General features: G+C 39.3%; 1 long non-coding RNA gene across 1 annotated transcript; it reads right to left on the reverse strand.

The window, feature by feature from the left end:
- Positions 1-5,359: 5,359 nt before the first annotated feature.
- LOC150041538 (uncharacterized) lies at positions 5,360-9,549 on the reverse strand. Its single transcript, XR_016533746.1, has 3 exons — positions 9,479-9,549; positions 6,235-6,316; positions 5,360-5,465 (listed from the first exon to the last, which is right to left on the reverse strand). It is a non-coding gene; the product is annotated as an uncharacterized LOC150041538 (long non-coding RNA).
- Positions 9,550-15,963: the final 6,414 nt, after the last annotated feature.

Consider the following 15,963-nt stretch of genomic DNA (forward strand, 5'->3'; position numbering starts at 1 on the left):
AGATAGGAGTCTCACAAACTTTAGTGTCCATGCTGGTTTTGAACCATGATCTGCAGACTTCAGCCTCCTGAGTTGCTAGGATTACAAGCATGAGCCACCAGTACCTGGCTCCAAAACTATTTCAACATGAGGGCAGTGTTTACTTTCAATACTCAGAAGTAGCCTGTATATGATCTTTTCCTCTTCTCTTATAGAGAAAGAGGGGTTCATAATTTTTTTAATTTTTTATTAAAGAATTTAGTAACATTGATTTTTACATTATTTTTCAAATGACGTGTTTAACAAACAAATATTTAAGAAGGGAATCTCTATATACAATCATTGGCACTTAGTTTTTAGAACATAATCAAAATTAGGCTAATGGTTTGTATATCAGATACGTATTAATCTATGTAATAAAACACTATGTCTATAAACTCATAAGTTTTTATGTCTATGTAGTTGTGTTCATATTTCCCATACCTTGTGGGTTCAGGGATTTTTATAACCTGACCTTTTTATGTTTGATTTCATTGCAAATGATCATGTCATAGAATTGCTTTGAGTTGCCATTTGATACCAAATTGCAATTCAAATTGCAATCCATCATATAAAAGACACTGGGTTTTACTACAGGTATTGCAAAAATTCCTACCCTTAAAAATTACTTTAGCTTTGAGCCGGGAATTTGTCCTAGTGGTAGAGTGCTTGGCTAGCTTGCCCGAAGACCCGAGTTAGATTCCTTGGTTCGACATACATAGAAAAAGCTGGAAGTGGTGCTGTGGCTCAAGTGGTAGAGCTCTAGCCTTGGGAAAACACAAGGAAAGTGCTCAGGCCCTGAGGTCAAGCCCAGGACTGACAAAAAAAAATACCTTACCGTCAAGATCTTAAAATTTACATGGCCAAGTCTTTCCCTTTTGCTTTTCTTCAAATGGTATCCATGTTCCAGTGTTTCCACGTGTTATTTGATTATCTTGGTGGGGGCAAACTTCAGGGATCATTGTCTAGGAAAGGAAAATATTTCTATTTCAGAGATTAAAGAACTATTAAAACTTGGACCACGGATACTTAGTTCTCATTCTATCACTCAATAGTCTATTTATTTATTTATTTATTTAGTCAGTCATGGGGCTTGAACTCTGGGCCTGGGCCCAGTCCCGAGTTCCTCAGCCCAAGGCTATTGGTCTACTACGTTAGCCACAGCACCACTTTCAGTTTTCTGGTGGTCTCACAAGACTTTCATGGCCACTCTGCCTTGGAACTGAGATCTTCAGATCTCAGCTTCCTGAGTAGCTATGAATACAGGTGTGTGCTACCAGCGCCCCGCCCCACTCAATATCTAAAATAGACATTAGGCCTTGTAGGTCAGTGAGAGGTAGATTTTAGTGGTACTCTAAGACCAGAGTCCAGATAACAGTCAAGACGTACGATACGTGCATTGTTCTAGTTGGAGATGCACACATCCTGAAAGGAGTATAAATTCTTTAGGAAGTCACATAATTTTTTTCCCATGGTTTCAACTTTAAACATTGGAACACAGCATTTTTCTCTTACCATTAAAGGGCTATGACTATTTCTCATGGCTTTAATGTAGATGACCATTTATTGATCAAGAAAAAAATTGTCATCAAGCTTTGTTTTTAGGACCACTAACCTTTCGATTATCTCTCTAATTCATTCAGAACAGAGACACAAAGTTCTGAATAGACCATGAAAGACTACAATAAATTCTTATAAAGTGAACACAGTGAGGGAAAAACAGCTAAAGTGAGGGAAGGGGTGATGTTATCCAGAAAGAAATGTATTTATAGCCTGACTTATGTAACTGGAATCCCTGTGTGTATCACCTTTATAATAACAATTTTAAAATTTCAAATATATGAAATGAAATGAACCTAGTTATATATTATATTGAGAATATATATTTTCATTTGTAACTTTTTTATAGTTTTGGTACTTCCATAAAACATATTGTAAGAAGTAAATTTTAGAAAATACAGTTTACCAAAGCATTCTTGTTGACCTTCATATAAAAAATATTTAGCCCTTATTTATCATTTTCTTCCATTAAGTTATTTCTATATAGATAGACACATATGTGTATATACTTAATCCATAGTAAAACAAGAAAATCATGGGTTTCATATTTTCCTTGGGTGTTTCTCCAAGTTTTAACTGAAAATAAATCCTCAAGGTATAGCCTGTTTGTGAATGCCAGAATGTTAGCAGTTGAGTAGTTGGGGCCAAAGGATAATGAAATTCAGATCAGCCTAGACAACATAAAGAAGGCAAGAGTGGGCACAGTGGCAGAGTGTATGCGTAACATGCATGAAACCCTGAGTTCAATTCCTTGGTACAACAGACACAGAAAAAGCGGGAAATGATGCTGTGGCTCAAGTGGTAGAGTGCTAGCCTTGAGAAATCTCAGGGACAGGGCTCACACTCTGAGTTCAAGTCTCATGACTAGGGGGAAAAAAAGGCAATCTGTATATTAAAAGGAGAGAATGAAGAAAGGGAGGGAGAAATGACATTTTTAAAAAGGAACGAGGCAGAAATTATTATTATTTGCCAATTTTGGGGCTTGAATTCAGGGCCTGGGCATTGTCCTTGGGTTTCTCAAGGATAGAGCTCCACCAATTGAGCCACAAATACATGTATTCTCACTGTGATAACAGGACATCATCACATATCTGGATAAGAGTCAGGCACTGATTTATAAAAGTGGTGTCCTGTAATCATAGCTACTCAGGAGTCTGAGATGTATGGACTGAGGTTCAAAGAGCCTAGGCAGGACAGTTTGTGAAAATTTTATCTCTTATTAACCACAAGCAAATTTGAAGTAGAGCTCAAGGGGGATAGCAGTATGAAAGAACTCAAGGACAGCTACCAGACCCTGAGTTCAAGCACCAAGGCCTGAAAAAGAAAAAAAATAATAATAATAACCCTTCTCCACATACAGACACACACACACACACACACACACACACACACACACACACACACACACACACACACACGATGTAGGTCTCATTTTGGTTTCAGATGGAAAAGGAGTAGAAAAAGAAACCGCCATTTAATGAAACAGAACAACCATGTTAGCTGGCTGCTTTGTCTATGGTTAGCAGTTTTGGTTTTTTTCAGACAGAAAGGGCGGGAGGCCGCTCTCAACAAGGTGGTCCAGGCCCACTGGCGGTGCTCTGCTGCCACCAAGCGGCCACAGTTTCTAAACCCGGGCGCCATTACAGCTTCCTTACCTTTTCTTCATGGCGGCTGGCTGAAGCTGGGGTCTGCGGGAACATGGAGGACGCCGGTGCTCCAAGCTGGACCATTCCACCCCTTCTCCTAAGGCTCCAAGAGAGGCCTGCAGGTGCTGGAGAAGTCTTGGGGCAGAATCGGGAGGTGAGGGCTGGAGTGGAGAGGAGAGGAGAGGCGGCATAGAGGCCGTGGGGCGGGGCTCCTGTGCTGCCAAAAGCCAGAGAAAGGGAATCCAAAGAAGGTGCAAGCTCATCACCACACTTTTGTCTTGTTTTGGTCACTTACACCAAAATTCCAGGATTTCACTAGCTAGCACTCTGCCATGGTGCTTTGAGTTCCCCTTAGCTTCTCTCTGCTGTAATGACAGGTCTTTTCCAAAACAACAGAGACAGTACAACATTTGCTAAAAGTTAACATGTCTGTTCAATAAAATCACAAATGGGGAGAACCTGTATTCTTATTTAAGACTTTGGGGGATTTGAGTGGGTTGAATTGGAGGATCTAGCAAATTCATATCCTCCCATACATTTATCATAACTTATTGGTAATAAGGATGTTTCACAAGTCTGTTCTCCCCTCAGAATTAAGATCAAAATTCCTTCAACCACTTTGTCAAGTCTGGAGGCCTTGATAAGGTCAAGCGTACTTCCTTTGTCATTGGAAAAATTCTATACTGATTACCTAACCAGGCAAAACAAAACAACAACAACAATAATAATAGAGACACAACACAGAAAAGTCAGGGGCAGTAGTTTGGCCTAGTTGTATGGTGCTTGCCTACCATGCACAAGCTGAAAGACCCGGGTTTGATTCCTCAATATCACGCACACAGAAAAAGCAACAAATGGTGCAGTGTCTCAAGTGAGAGATGTATGGCTTTAACTGCTTTAACTGTAATTCCCAGGATAGCAGAAGTGACTCCATTTTGTGTAGCAGCTGCAGTTTAGTTATAAAAAGAAATTGAAAAATAACCAGCAAGATGTTCACGGTCAGAGTGACCGAGAACTGAAATTGTATAGACAGGATAAGGAGTAAGATAAGGAGTATGTGAAAAACATGTTATGACCAGAAGAAGGACACGTAGGCTATCTGTGACCAGAGACAGGACACGTAAGCCTTTTTCTAGCCAAAAAGGAAAATTCCACTACTGCCCAGAATAAACCCCCAGCCTCATTTGAATTAACCAATCCCTACCCTGTAACTATGCTTCTGCTTCTGTAACCATGCTTCAGCTACCCATAAATACTCCCCTCTCCCCAGCCTCGGCGCTCAAGTCTTCTAGGAGACTTTGTCGCCCCGGACGTCCGTGTACCCAAAATAAACCTCTTGCTGTTTGCATCCGACTGCGTGGCCTCGTTGTTCCTTGGGAAGGGTCTCCTTCTGGAAGACGTCCCGCTGAGTCGGGGGTCTTACAAAGTAGTAGAGTGCTAGCCTTGAGAAATCTCAAGGTCAGTGCTCACACCCTAAGTTGAAGCCCCAGGGCTTGCAAAAACAAACAAAAAGGAAAAGAAAAGTCATCTACAAATGTATTTCTGCCACTAGGATTTGAAGGATCTTCCTGATAATTTCATTTCATATTACCATTTATTTCTATGAATCACTAGAAAAAGGAAGAATTTGCTTACCAGACGTTTCACAATTTCCCCATTAATTGTACAAGACTTAAGAGTTCTAAACTTTTTCTTTTCATTTTTATTAGCAGTTATGGGGTTAAACTCAGGGCCTGAGTACTGTCCTTGGGCTTTCCTCAAGGTTAGCGCCCTACCACGTGAGCCACAACACCACATTCCAGCTTTCTCTATGTATGTGGTATCAAGGAATCGAACCCGGGTCTTTGTGCATACTAGGCAAGCGCTCTTCACTACGCTGAAATGCAGGCCACTAAAAACTTATTTTTCTAGAACATATTCTAAACAGATTAGTATTCCATCATGGGAAGTGCTAAACTCTGCTCTTCCACGTTTACCAGCTGGACTTCTAGTCATTGTATTGGACCAGGTTCTATACCAAAACTCTGCATTTATACTTTGCTCTTGCATGGCTACATATAAACTGGTAGGTTTTGAGTCTTTGCCTATTTGACATCTCAAAGTATTTGCCTGGAATGATTTTGGCTTGGGGATTTGTGAAAGTACTTCCATACAATGGTAGCGTTGCTCCTGAAAAGCCAAGAAACTTGCCTCTTCATTTGCAAGAGGTTTGTTTTCACCTTTTCTGTTCAAAAAGAAATGCTGGAAGAGACAAAGGCACCACCTGTTTTAGTTTCTGGCTTTTCTTTCTTTCTTTCTTTCTTTCTTTCTTTCTTTCTTTCTTCCTTTCTTTTTTTTCTAAATTTGATCTCAAAGTTCCAGTACCTGTGACTGAGTTTGATCATGAATCCAATTCTTCCCTCCTCCAAAGCAATTAATTTAGAAAGAAATAAGATCAAGCTGGGCCCTGGTAGCTCAAGTCACCCTGATTATTCCAGAGGCTGGGGTCTGAAGCTCTTGCTTCCAAGCCAGCAGGGGCAGGAAAGTCCTTAAGACTCTGATCTCCAATAAACTGTGAAACAAAAATCTGCAAGTGGTGCTTTGATTCAAGTGGTAGAGTGCTAGCCTTGAGCAAAAGAAAACAGGGACCTGAATTCAAGCCCCAGAACTGATACCAATAGTAATAACAATAATAATAATGATAATATCTGAGAAACCAATACTAATCAAACGTCTTCTTTTTTTAAGAACTCCAATTCCACATAACTGAAATTTTCTTAAGGCAGTTTTCTATAGCTATTGGCATTTTCCATGTTCCCGCAGACCCCAGCTTCAGCCAGCCGCCATGAAGAAAAGGTAAGGAAGCTGTAATGGCGCCCGGGTTTAGAAACTGTGGCCGCTTGGTGGCAGCAGAGCACCGCCAGTGGGCCTGGACCACCTTGTTGAGAGCGGCCTCCCGCCCTTTCTGTCTGAAAAAAACCAAAACTGCTAACCATAGACAAAGTAGCCAGCTAACATGGTTGCTTCATACCTTGCTCAGTTTCCTAGAACTGGCAGTTTCTTTTCTGTTTCCATTATCTTGTGTTCTTGAGTGGAATTTCCGGGATCCATATCTAGAACTGAAAAGAAAATTCTTAGACCCCAAGACTTGACAAGAACATCGATGGCCCCTAGAACAGCTGTCTTCCTAGTTCATTCCCAAGTTCCCTAGGACTCTTGCCTAATGTTTGGACATCACTAGGACTTGGGATTCCAGTGGGAGAGAGGCTTTACTGGAGTTACAATAGTCCAGAGCTCTAGATGCCAGGTATCATATGCTATTTTGACAAGACACACATATTTGAAGGAATATAAATATTAGTCAGAAATAACATGATTTTGTTTCATCATTTAGCATTTGAGCCCAAGCATGTTTCCTTATTATGAAAGGGCCTAAGATTGTTGCCTTTGGCCCTAGTATGAGTACATATAGACAGTTTTTCATGAGGAATAATCTTAACTTTTTCATTGCTAACTATATCATGCATTGTGCTACTATTATCAAACTTTGTATTAAACATCAATAACCTTTTGCTTATTTACTTAGAATTACTTCAGTACAGACACAAATGTCTGTGTAAACAGTGAAAGCTCACCACAAATTTGCATATAAATTGAACAGTTACACATTACATTTATAAACAGATTTTACTTCTGATCCCTGAAAGCCTTATATTGTCATAAAATGTTAGAAAGTAAACATTTGCATAGAACTTCACAAAAAGCTATTTCACTATAAACATATATACTTATATAAATATTTCATGCATATTTTGTATCCTACATATATATGTACTGCATTTTTGTTATTATATAAAGTGTTCTACAGAGGTATACTGCTTATTTATACTGCAGCAAATCTGATTATTTTACTCAAAAATTGCAAATATATATTTGTCATTTTTAAGCAGCTGTACAAAAGAATTGTCATTCAACAAAGGAGCTTATGAATACAATGCGACTTGGTCAATGTCAGATTTTGAGCAAAATCTTGAAAGAACTAATGCAAAAAGGGCTGTTGTCTTGGAATAATCTTACGAACAGCCAGGCCTCGTATACCATATTACTAGCTATATCTCCCTAAAATGCCCACTCTAGAATGTGAGAAGTGTTATCATGAATCAAGATGTGTTACATTAGCTATATCGTGACATACTTCTTATCTCTTTTGCAACTACTTGATAGAAATCTAAATTTAGGCCCATTGTCTTTTCTTTTTATAAGTTGTAGTTAGGTTTGTTTTGTCTCGGCTTTGCAAGTTTTATGTTTTTATCTTCTTGTTTTCTTTTTACTGTGCTATTGAGTGGCAATAGCTATGTAGATATTGTGGATGATAGAACTATCAAAGATTACTGGCTGGCAAATATTTTTCTCATTGATGTTATTGTGGCTTTATTGATGTTATTGTGGCTTTACATGCCAAAAAAAAAAAAATCCTGTAAAATTCAAGTGAAGGAAGTGCAATCTTTTTATTTTTCTTTCTCTTCTGTTTATTGTGCTTTAGGCAGTATATGAAGAAACCACTGTGAAATCCAAGCACAGGGAAGTTTTACTTCTATATTTTCCTGTCAAAATTTGATAATAGCAGCTTTTCCAGTGAGAATTTGGATCCAATTTGAGTTAGTGTTTGAATACGGTATGTGAAGTAAAGGTCTCAAGGAATTCTTTCAGAGGTGGAAAGCCAGGTACAACAACATCATTTTTTAAAGAGACTAGTCATCCATTGAATGACCTTGATAATTTTCTTGAAAAATCACTCAACCCTACTCTGTTTGGTACATTACATTGATCTCTATGGCGATTGTTATTTGAGTAACACACTGGATCTTTGATAGTGCATTTTGATGTCTAAAAGTAGGAGTAATCCACCTTGTGCTTCTTGTTTAATACCCTTTAGGCTACCCAGGATTTTTGAAATTACATCATGAATTTTAGGTTCAGCTATTTCTTTCCTGCAAAAAGTTCACTGGGATGACAATCTGTATTACCTTTGTTTCTACTGCCAAGTTATCGCGAATCGCCTGCAATCCATATGTGAAGCATGTGTTCTCATACATTTAGGTCATTTTCCATTCCTTCAGCAATATTTTGTAATTTGCATTATATTTACCCTTCATATTTTTACCTGATTATAAGCATATTATTCATTTTGATGCTGCATTAAGTTTCCTTCATTCCACAGTACTCAGTACTCATCTTTCACGTTGTTAGCTAAATATTGTCCAAAAGGTATTCACTGTGGTAAGAATTCCTTCCTCCTTTTTTCCCTTCCTTCTTCCTCCTCCTCTCCCCTTCTTCTTCCTCTGTGTATCATTTTTTTTACTTTTTTACACTGTCTTGCTATATAAATCCCAGTCAGCACCCAAACAAGCCATCTTTCTATCTCCATAACCCCACTGCTGGGATGAGAGCTTTAGGCCACAATACTTTTTTTCTCTTCTTTTTATGCCCTACTACTTCAAAATTAAAACAAATTAAAAAAAGCCATAACTCCTCTTTGGCATTTTCATCAGGCCTGCATGGATAACGCAAACAACACGCAGATAATTATCAGCATCTTCGGGAAACACAGTGGATCCTCCATTATGCCACTGAATGTGAGCATTTGCTTCTGCTTGAAGTTCTCACACTACTGCAATAAGGGTTCTTGGTACTGTACCTTAATAACATTATGTAAAAGCCACCCAACTATTCTTTCAAGAGGCTGGAATAGACCAGCTCAAATCCACAGTCTGTCTGTACTTGTCTTGGAGTGGGTTCCTAAGGTCCTCATCACACTGGGAATAAGTGAAGACATACCAACTGATTTTTTGTGTCAGGGTCTTGTGCCAGCCACTTGTTCATTCTAGTCCCTCACTTTCCACAATCTACATCAAGAGACCTATGATGCCTACGTGTGTCTTATTTCTTTTTGTTAAAGAAGGTTGGCCCCTTTTGAAGGCCCAGATATTCTGAAATCACTATAGGCATATATATCCACAAATGCTAAGTACCATTAAAAAAAAATACAATGGTGCCATGTGGAAACTATATCCACATGATGGCAGAAGTGATGCAAATAATAGAACAAGCACAATCTTGAGTATTCTTATCCCACCTTACTTGCCTGAAAAAAAACAAAACAAAACAAAACAAAAAAGCCAGAGCTAAATTCAGGACCAAAACTGTCTGTGGCTCAATATTTTGGTCCTTTCAGGAAGTAAATTCCTTGTAAATAGACAGTATGATTTACTTACCTTGTGCTCCTTAGTAATTCACTATCACATTACATTGTGTCCTTCTGGTGGTAAATTTGGGGGACAAAGCTAGAAAAGTGGAAAGATGCAACATGTATGGACAATATCTTTACTAGCCCCTTCCCCTCTTCTGTCCCCCCCACTGCAAACCAAACTCAAATGATCTTTTGGGGGGGCCTGGTGTTGTTTTCCAATGAATTTCAGTTAAGAAATTCTCCACAGTGGGCAGGAAGTGTGGCCTAGTGGCAGAGTGCTTGCCTACCATGCATGAAGCCCTAAGTTCCATTCCTAGGTATGGTTAACATAGAAAAACGCCTGAAGTAGTGTTGTGGCTCAAGTGGTAGAGCACTAGCCTTCAGAAGGCTCAAGGACTGTGCCCAGGCTCTGAGTTCAATCCCCAGGGCTGGCAAAAAAAAAAAAAAAAAGTTTTCCCAGTTAATATATAAATGGATTAAACTATTCATGGCCTAATTACCTCCCCAAACTCCTTTCTCTAAATGCCATTAACAAATAACTTTTACAGGAATTCTGTGGTACATACAATCAAACTACACTGTCAGTCAGTTTAGTTATCTACCTCACTCCTGGCCTGTGACTACAGACTTGAAGCAGCACAATCAATAGTAAAAATGACAGGAAATTATTTGAGGACTATGATACAGAGGGTAAGACTGATTGTAATATAGTGTCAACTTGAGTGAAGATAGAAAAATGAAATACTCCCCTTACAACTAATTTAAGCTAATTTAAAAAAAAAGTTAATGTCTATTAGGGAAGCATTCTATCAAGTCTACCCACTTGCATAAACCCAGTAAACAGACATGAGAAAGGGCTGAAAAATGAGATTCATTTTATGTGTGGCATAAACATGAGACTGAAAACCAGAAATTTGGCTAAGTTCAGACATATCTGGGACCCACAATTGAGTTTTATGTTAAAGAAAAAGAAAAAATTTGGATAGCAGTATGAATAAACACTCCTAGTTGAAGTAGTAGGTTTTTATCTCTATTGTGGCACTCCTAGTTTCTACGACATTAGTGTGATTGCTACCATCATTTAAAGGGCACAATCTGGTTTACCTGAGAGATAATTCTCCCTGCTGTAAGATGCAGCCTCAACCTTACAGTAATTGTCCTGATTTGGGAGTGGTATGCTCTGCTGTTCCTTGGTCATAGTAGTTTCAGTGATTTTTTTTGGCCAGTCCTCGGGCTTAACTCGGGGCCTGAGCCCTGTCCTTGGACTTTCTCAAGGCTAGCAGTCGACTACTTGAGTCAAAGCACCAGTTTTGGCTTTTTCTATGTATGTGGTACCTAGAAATCAAACCCAGGTCTTTATGCATGCTAGGCAAGCACTCTACCACTAGGCCAAACTCCTGGCCTAGTTTCAGTGTCTTGCCATGAAAATTTATACTCCATCCTGTCTTGTCTGGAACCCAAGGTGATTACTGAATTAAAATGAAAGAGTTAGATCAAATGCAAATACAAAATGGAGGCAGAGATGTCAAGCTTTTCACCTGCTTTAGTTCATTTGTGTGTAAAGAAAGAGGTAGTGCTTTCCTGTAACAAGTTTAAGTACCTGACACAAATAATGTTTCAATAGGCTGAAGTCAGTTTGTTTTTCAGATAAGGATGACCTACAGTACTAGTTTTTATGGTTTGAGTACATACTAGAATTGCATGTGAGAAATCCCTATCCATAAGTTCACCATACAGGGCCAAGGCCTGGGTCAATAAGCTTTAAATACACTACAGTTCTACTGTCAGAAAACTTGTATTCTATTCTTCTGGTAATCACTACTAATGTCTCTCTGGTATCTTTTTTTTTTTCTTTGAAGGACTAGAGGAATTGAAGAGATTCTCCATTTGAGGTTTTCTTTGTATATCATCATTACTCACTGGTAGGTGCAACTTCCACATACCATGTCAGTGCAAAATTTTAAGCAGAAAACTAAACAACATGTGCTTTTCTAACACAGTATTTCTGAGTGTATCCTTTGAACTTAGGTTTATTTCTATGGAAGTATTGAAATGTTTACAAGACACTCATGTTCATGTAAATTCATGCTCAGCAAAGCTTTTAAATAAAAACTTGGTATAATCAAAGTCACCCTGCATATAATCATCCATGCAATTTTAATATAGTTATTTATAGTGGAAAACTAAATCTAGGAATGGGAAGGAGAGGAAGAGAGGGGGAGAGAGACAGACAGAGAGAAAGAGAGAGAGAGAGACGGAGACAAAGAGACAGAGAATTGTTTGCTAGAAGTTGTCCTCCAAGCTTTAAGAAATTTTCTTCTATTTCTTCTCTCATCCATCATATTTACGCTATGGAGGAAACTGGATATCTTAACTGACTAATACACCAAAAATAAAAACACTGAGGTAAATCATACATCACTGAACAAATTAAAGCAGAAATTTACTTTCAGAAAGGACAAAAGACCTGATTGAGAAGGGCAGATTTAGGCCTTACTTTACTTTCAAATGAAAAAGAAGCAAAAATTCCAGGCCTGCAACTGTGTTCCCCAAAGCTGGAATAGAAAAACAGCTAGCCATGTTAGCTGGCTGCTTTGTCTATGGTTTGCAGTTTTGGTTTTTTTCAGACACAAAGGGCGGGAGGCCGCTCTCAACATGGTGGTCCAGGCCCACTGGCGGTGCTCTGCTGCCACCAAGCGGCCACAGTTTCTAAACCCGGGCGCCATTACAACTTTTCATGGCGGCTGGCGGAATTTGGGGTTTGCGGGAACATGGAGGACGCCTGGGCTCCAAAGCTGGACCATTCCATCCCTTCTCCTAAGCCTCCAAGAGAGGCCCACAGGTGCTAGAAAAGTCTTGGGGCAGAAGCAGGAGGTGAGGCCTGGAGGGGAGAGGAGAGGCGGCATGGAGGCCGTGGGGCGGGGCTCCTGTGCCACCAACTGTGGACAAGGCCAGAGAAAGGGAATCCAAAGAAAGTGCAAGCCCACAAATTGGGAGAAGGTCTTTAGTAGGTATGCATCAGACAAGGGCTTCATATCTAAAATATATTTCGAGCTCAAAAAGTTAATCCCCAATCACACCCCCCAAAAAATCAAATTCTGAACTGAACAGTCCCATTAGTAAGTGGACTAAAGACTTAAGACGTCTCTGAAAAAGAAATAAGAATGACCCATAGACAAATGAAGAATTGTTCAACAGTGTTCTTGATTTTTGTGTCATTTGTCTTATATATGTTTATGTGATTTGGAGAAGGACAGGGAAAACAGTGGGGAAAAGGGTGAAACAATTAAACAATGATACTTAGTAGACACTATGCTGAAATGAACTTTACAACTTGGTGTGGAGGGGACTCAGGAGTGGAAAAAGTGAGAGAAAAATGAGGGAGGAAATAACACTGGAAAAAAAATGTCCTTATTATCTGAGTTATGTAACTATAACTCTTCTGTACATCACTTTTATAGTAATATTTAAATTTAATAAAATAAAATGTGTGTGTCATGTATTGTTACATAAAGTCAGGTCTCATAAAGTCAGATTCAAATTCTTCTGCAATTGTTAAAGTTTCCTTCAAGTTTAACTGGAAAGTTTTTCAAATAAATATATTCTCCTGATAATATTTATGTATAGAAAATACTAGCATTTGGGCTGGGAGTTTGGCCTAGTGGTACAGTGCTTGCCTACCATGCATGAAGACCCAGCTTCGATTCCTCAGTACCACATACTTAGAAAAAGCCGGAAGTGGTGCTAAGGCTCAACTGGTAGAGCTCTAGTCTTGAGAAAAATCCAAGGACAGTGCTCAGGCCTTGAGCTTAAGCCCAGGACTGGCAAAAAAAATACTAGCACTTTCAGCTGAGTAAAGCATTCCTGTAATCCTACCTACCACTCAGAAAGCTGAGGCAGAAGACTGGGTTTAAAGACAGTCAGTATTAGCTATTAAGAAGTTTTTAACCTTGTCTTAAAAATGGAGGTACACTATTGCCATGTAACATGAGATTATCTGTTTTAACATGTATGTTCAGTGGAATATATTATAGTGTGATCCTTTGCAAGGATTACCTGTATTCTACATTTAGTCTGAATTATCATGTAGGAAACACCAGATCCCCATCTAATTTATAATGTACCAAAGGTAAAAAAGAGTAAGAATATAAAATTTCTAACATGGAATAAAGAAAATGCCCTTTGGTGTGTGTGAAATAGCATCGTAAACTGAATAGTTTTTTCATAAACAGTAATTATACTATGTATGTTTCCACGTGTTTCTCAGCCATCTGTGAGATACTAAGATAAATACCAAGTGTAGTCCTTATATAGTATTTTGATGTGGTATTTTCGTCTTCCAAGACTTGTTTCAAGATACAAGAGAAAACTTGTCTCAAATACGAAAAGAGAAAACCAAAGATACAATGTCCTGTAATTTCACCTACTCCTGATAGTAGACAAGAGGATTACGAGTTTTAAGTCAGTCTGGACAATATAGGGTCTTCTAGAGCAGCCTTGTAATTTACTGAGGCCCTCTCTCCAAACCAGGGTCTCAGTTGTAGAGTGCTTGCTTAGATTACTAGAGGCCTTAGGTTTAATGAACGGTACCAAAAGTAATTTAAATTTAAATTTAAAAGTAAAAGTGTTTTTTAAAGGAGCATTTAATTTGTGGATTGTTTTTTTTTAAATTTCACCCAGTCTTGAAACAGTTTCTGGTTATTTCTATCTTTATACAGCAAATATATCCCATGAAGAGACAAGTTGTTTCTGTGGCAAACTATAGAGAAACACAGAATCAAGTAAATCCTAGTAAAGGGGACTAAGTCCAGAGGAAAACGGCTTCCGAAAAATTCATCGTAGATTTAGGCCTCACTTTGGTTTCAGATAGAAAATGAACCACAAATGCAATGTTGCAAGCCGGGTCCACCAAAGCAGACAATCCTATTTGCTGACAGGATGTTTGGAGGATTTTCTTTTTGAGAATTTTTTTCAGACACAAAGGGCGGGAGGCCGCTCTCAACAAGGTGGTCCAGGCCCACTGGCGGTGCTCTGCTGCCACCAAGCGGCCACAGTTTCTAAACCCGGGCGCCATTACAGCTTCCTTACCTTTTCTTCATGGCGGCTGGCTGAAGCTGGGGTCTGCGGGAACATGGAGGACGCCCGTGCTCCAAGCTGGACCATTCCACCCCTTCTCCTAAGGCTCCAAGAGAGGCCTGCAGGCGCTGGAGAAGTCTTGGGGCAGAATCGGGAGGTGAGGGCTGGAGTGGAGTGGAGAGGAGAGGCGGCATGGAGGCCGTGGGGCGGGGCTCCTGTGCTGCCAAAGGCCAGAGAAAGGGAATCCAAAGAAGGTGCAAGCTCTAGGTTGGTTCCATATCTTTGCAATGGTGAATAGTGCTGCAATGAACATTGTTGTGCTAGTGGATTTAGTATGCCCTTGTTTCTGGATGGTTGGGTAAATGCCAAGTAGTGGAATTGCTGGGTCATAGGGGAGCTCTATGTTTAGTCTTTTGAGGAACTGCCATACTACTTTCCATACTGGTTGAACGAGTTTGCACTCCCACCAACAGTGTAGTAGTGATCCCTCCTGGCCACATCCCCTCCAGCATCTGCTGTTATTCGTTTTCCTGATCCTGGCCATTCTAACTGGAGTGAGGTGGAATCTTAAGAGTTGTTTTGATTTGCATTTCTTTTATGACCAGAGATGTTGAGCATTTCTTCATGTATCTATAGGCCATTTTTGGTTCTTCTTCAGAGAAGACTCTCTTTAGGTCTTTGGCCCATTTTTTAATGGGATGGTTGTTACTTTGGAGGTTAGTTTTCGAGTGATTCAATTTTTTGAGTTGTTGATATATTTTAGATATGAGGCCTTTGTCCGTTGTTTGCTTGGTGAAGATTTTCTCCCACTCGTGGTATTTGTACACAATGGAATTCTATGCTACTGTCAGAAAGAATGACATCGCCCCATTTGTTAGGAAATGGAAAGACTTAGAAAAAATCATATTAAGTGAAGTAAGCCAGACTCAAAGGAACTTAGGCTCAATGGTTTCCCTCACTCGTCATAATCAGTAGAAACCTTGGGCTCTACTAGCAGAGATCTGCAATAGAGCAAAATCTTGATACATAAGGCCATATAATGTGAAGCTAATTGAAAGGACCTCCAGGATATTGAAACAAAAGCCATATAATGAATGATTGTTGTCCTTAATGTACTATGTTGTCTCTATCTCCTTTACTGTTCCTTGGGTATCTCATATTGTTATAGTATCACACTTTGTTATCTGATATATTGAATTTATTTGTATTTGGATATTTGAAATTTGATAGGGAAGGGGGGAAAACCAAGACGGGTTGGGGGTGTGGGGAGGGGGGAATGGGTACCAAGACATGTGAAAGGGTATCAATGTATGTGAATTAATGCACCTTCTATCTGGCAAATATCATGTAACCCTTTTACTAATTACAATAAAATAAAAAAAAAAGAAAGTGCAAGCTCATCACCACACTTTTGTCTTGTTTTGGTCACTTACC

The sequence above is a fragment of the Megascapheus bottae genome, chromosome X, assembly GCF_031878675.1.
Source record: "Megascapheus bottae isolate mThoBot1 chromosome X, mThoBot2.hap1, whole genome shotgun sequence".
NCBI classification, from domain to species: domain Eukaryota; kingdom Metazoa; phylum Chordata; class Mammalia; order Rodentia; family Geomyidae; genus Megascapheus; species Megascapheus bottae.